The sequence below is a fragment of the Meleagris gallopavo genome, chromosome Z, assembly GCF_000146605.3.
Source record: "Meleagris gallopavo isolate NT-WF06-2002-E0010 breed Aviagen turkey brand Nicholas breeding stock chromosome Z, Turkey_5.1, whole genome shotgun sequence".
NCBI lineage: Eukaryota > Metazoa > Chordata > Aves > Galliformes > Phasianidae > Meleagris > Meleagris gallopavo.
In genome coordinates, this window is record NC_015041.2 from 14452956 (window position 1) to 14461562 (window position 8607).

The 8607-nt window shown below is 41.9% G+C and overlaps 1 long non-coding RNA gene across 1 annotated transcript; it reads left to right on the forward strand.

The window, feature by feature from the left end:
• The first annotated feature begins 828 nt into the window (after positions 1-828).
• LOC109363906 lies at positions 829-8258 on the forward strand. The gene is made up of 3 exons (XR_004162170.1): positions 829-2876; positions 5252-5384; positions 7760-8258. It is a non-coding gene; the product is annotated as an uncharacterized LOC109363906 (long non-coding RNA).
• Positions 8259-8607: the final 349 nt, after the last annotated feature.

An 8607-nucleotide genomic window follows, 5' to 3' on the forward strand; every position in this document is an offset into this window, starting at 1 on the left:
GTTATAGCAGGGGAGGTTCAGGTTGGGTGTTAGGATAAATTTCTTCTCTGAAAGAGTGGGCAAGTACTGGAATGGGATGCCCAGGAAGGTGTTGGAGTCACCTCCCTAAAGGTTTTCAAGAAATGTTTAGATGTGGTACTAAGGGAAAACAGTGGGGGAATATTGGTGGTGGTTGGACTAGATGATGTTAGAGATCTTTTTCAGTCCTGGTGATCCTATGTGCTTCATGATTATCTTAGAAGATTTTGCCCTCTCTGGAGGGAGGCAATAGTTTTAAATGAACCCACAGTTTATTGAGTTGTAACAATTTAAATATGTAACAATTAAAATCTATATGGCCATGGAATTACTGGAAACATACTATACTACCTCTTTTCATGCAGAAAAGCATATATTCATTTTTTATTTCTGACAGCATTACTAGCTCCTCTCATCATATTTCCGGGTCAGAATATTCAGGATATCATTGCTGAGAAGAGCAATAGATGGGGTTGATCATTCCAATTTAAGAAGCAATTTATTGTGTTGTCTTTCTCCAGTTATTGCCAAGACTCATTTACATTCAAAAAAGTATATATATATATATATTTATTTTTTTCTCAGTTTATTTTGGCACTTCTGTATCTGAGTGTCAGCCAGCATCAGTCTCTGGCAGGGTGCTCTTGAACCATTCTCCAAAATAAACACAGCATTGTCAGTCAGGTGTTTTTCTACCCATGTCCACCCACTCGCCAAGAAATACATTTTTATTTTAGACCTATATCTTAATTATCTAAAGAATTTGTCATCTAAATTAGATATCCTATCTAAAGTGGAGGAATCATGAAATACGCACCCCAAGCATACAGGGGTGGCCAGCAGGGAGCGCAGTGACCCAGGACTGCGGTAAACAGGCCGGGCAAACATGGCCTGGCATGTCAGAAGGGAATGGCACAGCACTTTGCACAGGGCTGACGAGCATGGATGTACTGCTCTTCTCATCCGGGGCCATGAGGGAAAGAGATCTCCATCAATACCAACATGGTGACCACCTGGTGTGGCAGACAGACAGGCAGAAAAGCAGACAGGGGACCCACAACCTCTCTGGGCTGACATGCACACCTGGACGGATCTCATAAGGAGTGAGAGAGCTGCCCAGGCCTTTGGCTGCGGAGAGCTTCAGAACCTGGAAGTCCCTCCATGGCCTGAGGGAGGAGCAGGAGCAGAGGGCTGTAATGGGTGTTGGTGTGTCCTGCTCAACAAACTTCTTGAGCAGCTGGCCAGGCTGCAGGAAGAAATCACCAGGATGAGAGGCAAATGGGAATCAGAGAGGGAGGCAGATAGAAGTAATTCTGAACTGATACATGCCAACTGGCAGTTCCCTCCTAAGTCTCTGCTTGGGGTAGAAGCTAAACCATTTTCCCATTAGGAAGATAAAGGACATGATAACACTCAAAGTGAAGGGGGATGGATCCTCATCTGCTTGAGCAGAACGAGGTATCTTCTGCCTAGCCCTGCAGTCCCCCTGGGCAACTGATACAAGGATCTGGGGTTGGAAACAGAAGAGGGACAGGATAGCAGACAGAGCCCAGGAAACAGCAAGCATACTTAGCAAGGCCATCCAAGGAATTGTATTAAGACTTCCGTAAACAAAAAAGGGTGAGGAGTCTTAGTAACTGGGGACTCCTTGCTGGGAGGCACTAAGGCCCGCATTTGCCACCCAGGTAACCTCTCCTGAGAGGTTTGCTGTCTTCAGGGGCACATGTCAGAGGTGTTAAGAGGACTCTACCACATTTCATGAAAAGACTACTACCCACTCACTATCATTCAGATGGAGTCACAGGAGGCTGCAACAAGGAAATTACATTAATAAGGACTTTGCATCCCTTGGAAGGACTCTGAAGGGATAAGGAGTGCAAGTACTGTTCTCCTCTGTCCTTTTGGCTGATGGCTGGGACCTGGAAAGAAGAAAGGCGAATGGGTCAGGTAAATTACTGACAGAGGGGATGGTGTCAGGATCAAGGTTTTGCGCACTGTGATCTCAGGCAGGCCTTAGAGAGCCTGGGTATGTGGGTGTCAGATGGAATGTAACTGAGCAGGTGGGGCAAAAGTGTTCTGGAACAAGCCAGCTGGATTGATTATCCAGCTTTAAACTAGAGTCGATGGGGTAAGGAGATGAAGTTCTTTGTGACAGAGAAGAGCCAGGCAATGCTGTCATTTTAGGAAAAACCTCTCTTTTGTCCTATTATACTCAGAAAAGATAACGTTGTCCATAGCCCAACTGAAATCTTCTTTCATCCCTCTAAGGGATACCTGCACCCTCTGTACCCTACCTGTACACCACTGCACACAGCACGAGAAATAAACAGGAAGAATGAGAAACCTGTGTGCGGTTACAGAGCCATGATCTCATTCTGATCACAGAGACATGATGGGACAGCTCACATGACTGCAATGCTGTCATGGATAGCCATGTCCTCTTCAGGAAAGACAGGCCTGCAAGGTGAGGTGGTGGAGTTGCTCTCTACGTAAAAGACAAATTAGAATGTATCAAGCCCCAACTGGGAGTGAAAGATGAACGAGTGGAGAGCCTGTGGGTAAGAATTAAGGGGTGAGCTAACGTAGGTGACTCTGTTGTGGATGTATACAAGCCACCTGATCAGGATGAGGAAGTTGAAGAGGCCTTCTACAGCCAGCTGGAAGTAGCCTTGCAATTTCAGGTACTGGTTCTTATAGGTGACTTCAGTCATCCTGAAATTTGTTAGATAGCAACATAGGCAGGCATACATTACTGTCCAGGAGGTTTCTGCAAAGTGTTAAAAAATAACTTTCTTGTGCAGGTGGTGGTGGAGCTGACAAGGACGGGTGTGCTACTAAACGCTGTTCTTACTAACAAGGTAAAGCTGGTTGGGGATGTGAAGGTTGAGGGCAGTTTGTGATGCAGTGATCACGAGATGACAGAATTTAGAATATTGTGTGGAAGAAACTAAGCAATAAGCAGAATTGCTACTCTGGACTTCAAGAGAGCCTACTTTGCCCTCTTCAAAGACCTACTTGGAGGTATCCCACGGACTAGTTAGACTGTTAGAAGGTAACGAGTTCCATTATAGCTGGTTATCACTTAAACCCCACTCTGAGTATAAAATCAGAGCATCGCTAAGAGTAAGAAATCAGAGAGAGGTGGCAGGAGGCCTGCATGGATGAGCAAGGAACTTACGGATAAACTAAAAGGAAACAAGATGGTTCGTGAAAATGTGGAAAAGGGCCTGTCTACTTGGGAAGAATAAAGGAATGTTGTCAGGGCCTGTAGGGATGCAGTGAGGAAGGCTAAGGATTCCCTCATGGAATTTAATCTGGCAAAGGAAGTAAAGAATAACAAGAAAGGTTTTTTTATATATATCAATAGTAAAAGAAAGACTACAGAAAATGTGGGTCCCCAATTAAATGACATGGGTGCCCTGGTTACAGGGGATGCTGAGAAAGCAGAGATTCTGAATGCCTTGTTTACTTCAGTCTTTTTACTACAAAGTCTGCCCCTCAAGAATCCTAGACCCTGGAGGTTATAAAGTCTGAGGAATGGAAGGCTTCCCTAGGGTTGAGAAGGGGATGGTCAGCATCCAGCGAAAATCAACACACACAAATCCATGAGCCCTAATGGGATGCACTCACTTGTATTGAGGGAGCTGGCAGAGATGATTGCTGAACCACTCTCTATCATCTTTGAAAGGTCTTGGCAAATGGGAGAGGTGCCTGAAGACTGAAGGATAGCCAGTGTCACTTTAGTCTTCAAAAAGGGCAAGGAGGAGGACATGGGAAGCTACAGCCCAGTCAACCTCACCTCCATCCCTGGAAAGATGATGGAACAACTTGTTCTGGATGCCATCGCAACACAATTGGAAGACAAGAAGGAGTAGTCAACATGGATTCAGCAATGAGAAATCATGCTCAACCAATATGGTAGCCCTGGCCGGCTGGGTAGATGGAGGGGGGCACTGGATGTTGTGCACCTTGACTTCAGCAAGGCATCTGACACCATCTCCCACAGCACCCTTCTTATGAAACTTAGAAAAAGTAGGATAGATGGTGAGGTGAAGTGAGAACTGGCTGACTGGCAGAGCTCAGAGGGTTGTCTTCAGTTGTACATAGTATGGTTAGAGGCCTGTAACTTGCATTGCTCCCCAGGGGTCAGTGTTGGGTCTGGTCTTCATCAATGATGTGGATGAAGAGATAAGAGTTCTCCCTCAGCAAGTTTGCTGTTGATTGAAAGCTGGGAGGACTGGGTGACTCTCCGGCAGGCCATGCTACCATTCAACAAGACCTGGAAGATCAGAGAGTTGGGAAGAAAGGAACCTGATAAGGTTTAACAAGAGCAAGAGTAGAGTCTTGCACTTGAGGAGTAACTGCATACATCAGTACAGGTTAGAAGATAACCTGCTGGAGAGGAGCTTTGCCAAGAAGAACCTGAGTATCCTGGTGGGCAGCAGGTTGGCCATGATCCAGCAGTGTGATCTTGTGTACAAAAAGGCCAGTGGTATCCTGGGATGCATTAAAAAGAGTGCATCCAGGATCTTGACCAAAGTGATCTTCCCTCTCTACTTTGCCTTGGTGAGGCCACATTTAGAATACCGCATCCAGTTCTGGACTCTCCAGTTAGGAAAAGGCAGAGATCTCCCAGAAGTCCAAAAGAAGACCACAAAGATGATTAAGGGCCTAGAGCGTATCCTGTATGAGGAAAAGCTGAGTAACCTGTGTCTGGGGGACACAGGGGAAAAGAACACTGATGGGGGATCCAATTAAATTTCTAAAGGGAGGTGGGAGGCAAATGGATGAGACTAGTTACTTGGTGGTGGTGGGTAGTGACAGGAGAAGAAGCAATCTATGGAACATAGGAAGGTCCATACACACATGCAGAATAACTTCTTTATGTTAAGGCTGTTGCAACACTGGAACAGGCTTCCCGGAGAGGTTGGAGAGTCTTCTCCTAGGAAGATATTTAAGACCTGTCTGGACGCCTATCTGTGCAACTTATTACAGGCAACATACTTTGGAAGAGGGGTTGGACTTGATCTCTTGAGGCCCCTTCCAACCCCTGCCATTCTGTGATTCTGTAACATCTGATTTGGGAAATTTGATTCTGTATCTGAGCTACCTGCATGCAAGCCAATCCTACCCAGTCCTTACTTTTTTATATTGAAGTGCTAAGTTCTCTAAATGCCATGGTTATGTTCCAGCATCTGTCTTATCAGGCTCATTATCTCCAAAACAATTATAGATCCCACTGCATGGAAATGCTGACCTTACCTTTGCAGAGTTCAGAAGGATCTGACACTGCCAGCCTGTGAGATCACCCCATTCCTCACCCCAACAGCTGAAGCAGAGCATCCTCCTCCTGAGTTACACTGAAGGTGAGCAGAGTACTCTCTCATAAAGGTCTCTTTGGCTACTATTCAAAACAGCATGTTAATTTGCCCATGTTGCTGTTTGCTTGCATTGATCTTAAGGTTATTTTATCTATGTATAGACACTAGAGAGGAAAATAAGAGATCCTAATGAATTATAAATGAATTATAGTCCTTTGTGGTTCATATATTCACAAAACAATATTCTTGCTTGCTAATGCTGAGCTATTGTGCATGCAATTGTTCACAGCAATTAGGTTTGATTACTGCAAGTTTGGCTTGCTGCTGTCACAAGTTTCTTATTGTGAAAATGTAGCTGATTCAGCAATATACAGGAAGACTTACCCCCTAAATTTTTTAACAGGTTTATAATAATCAGGTTTTCTCAGACACTGTGTGCTTTGCATAGTTGCTTATCTTTATGCACTGCATTGTGTACCAACAAACTATTATATGCTAATTTTCCATATCCTTCATTTGGAAATATACAACAGCCCTTGTTATTCATATTGTAATATACAATATTACAACGTTATGTTCCACAATTTCTTAATATGCTTTTTGATGCATTTCTTGCACCGAGGGCAACAGCAGTTCACAGCAAGTTTTACTTTATTTATTTAGTCAGGATTGCTGAGAAATTAGCCTTTAGGCCCTGAGACACATAGTTCTCAGCAAGATTTGGACCAGGTTATCACTACTGGCTAAGAAGTTACTTAGCAAAAGTCACTTCTGGACCCATCTATGCTCATGCCTGAGAACCTTCCAGCCACTAAAGCCACCCGGGATCAAATGACTTGAGTCTATGACACTAATATGCCTTTTCCTTGAAAACATGTTGGCTGCACGCATACTGCCTATTGAAATCTGTCCCTGGATCATCCAACTCATGAATGGTACCTAGGGATAGCTGGAATGAGCATGCGGTGCATGGGCCAGGTCTGTGACTGGGACTGCTGCAGGAGTTTGCTGCCATAAATGACTCTACTGGTGTCTGAGTATGTTTGGAAGTGTGCACAGATGTGCCAGCTATGCACAGCCACCAAGCATGTCTACAGCAGAAGACAAGTCTCTCCTGTAGTGACTTGCTCTTGCCATCTAGGTCACGTCTGGTCTGATCCGATGGCTGTAAAAGTCACTGACTAGAAGGTCATTGACTCCAATGGACTTTAACTCCAGCGCAGGGTTCTCTGGGATTTCAGATGTGTCTGGTCTGCATGCAAACGTAGACAGATAAATGTCAAAAAGTGAGATTTCCTACTGACAGAAATCATTAAAAGACAAAGCCCCTGAAAATATGTTATTTACACATATAAGTATTTCATATGTCAGCACAGCACAGTAGTTAAACATTCAGATGAAACATATTTGTGACAGAACTTATTTTAGTACAGTCTTTTTTCACCACAGTGACTTTGTTCTTTAATTTACAAGTATGAGTCTACAGGATGATTTTCAAATATGATCCTGGAGTTTTATATTTGATTTTTACTGCAGTTTAAGTGCCAAATCAAAATTATCATGTTTAATTTACTTTATTCTCAGTGGTTTTGCTTAGATTTATGAATTACCTTGGATTAATTACTATATAGCATTCTGTTTTTATAGTGTAATTGGGTGTGTCTAAGTGCATTCCATTTTATGACTTGCTTTAGGGTATATTTTGGATGAACTATATAATGTAAAATACATTTGGTGTTATGTTTTATATAATGCCAGAGAAAGCACAAAAAGTGCATTTAAATTTCTAGGTTTATTGGTTCCTTGTCTGGAAAACTTTGGAGGACAAACCTTCTTATTTTCGTTTTTCTCAAATTATTCTGAGTCTTTTCCATTTCCAATTTTCACAGTAACTGTTGAATTATTGAATCTTTTTGTCAATAATTATTTTCAGTCAGAATAAAATTAATAGCCCACAGGGAATGATAGTATGAAATCTGTAAATATAGGTGTCATACCTTCTAACACTACTTATTGAAAAATTCTAAAAAAAAAGATATAAGGCAAAACCAATGTCCCCTTTCCTTGTATATGATCCACAAGTAACTTAAATCCTGTGTTAGACTTTTCTCTTTCTTTGGAGGGATTTGAGTGAAAATTGCGAGTTAGCTGGTTAGCTGGTTAGCGAGGTAGCTGCAATCGTTAACATCTGAAACTTCTAATTACTGAAGTCCAAATGATAAGACAGAGAATTCTGTATGAGTTGACGTGAAATGTTATTGAGTATGCTTGGCATTTTTTATACACTTACTCCAAAACTGTAATTTCTTTTCAGCATTACCAAGTGCTTCTTGATTTTTGGAGACTTTTAAGTTAATGAGATACCTCATATCTTTCACTGTGTTTGCACTGATCTGTTTCTCCCTCCCTTTATGCTTCAGAAACAGACAAAGGAGCACCCATGTGCTGTCAGAATGAAGAATACTGAAACAAACAGACTTGTGAAGGTTAGGAACTTTCATCTTCTTTATGACTGCCTGGCTTGCCTTTACTGTTATTAGAGCACATATGTTTTAATATACTTACGATCCTGTAATTAAGCTCTTCACAAGCATCTACATAGAAAACTGCTGCCTTAGAGCTGCTGACTCTCCGATCTACCTCAATTGCAAACAGGTTGGTAAATGGGGAGTTTCTCTCCAAGGTAATGTTGGACACTCATGTTGGAATCTACAACCACTGTCTGGGAAAACAGAAACCAAATTACTAAGTTAGAATACCATTTACAAATCCCTCATGAACAGGCTTAAAACTGAAAAGGCACATGAGTCAGTAATTCTATGTTAAATTAAAACTAGAGTGTACTGACCTATCTGAGCTACTGTACCAACAAAGAAGTTTTCCATACAAATGTCACGAGATTGGCTTCAGCATCAGAAGTCTGACTAATGAATCACTAATGTGACGTAACAAGCGTTGATACCTTGTCTCATAACAAAGTACTACAGAAGTATTCATTTCTCAGAACCGATTCGAAGTATTAAGAATGAATCATTCTAACAATGAGAGAATCATTCTAACAAAATTTTATTCATTAAAGAACATGTGAAACAACTCAAATTATATTTTGTAGGCCAAAAGTAAAGCTAGCTAATGAGTTTCCTCATTTATTTTGGTCACTGGAATAATTAAAATATCATTTTATAATTTGATATTGATACTATAAACTCCTAATAATGTACTTCATATTAATGAGAATCTATGGTTAGTGTTGTATAAACAAAGTAAT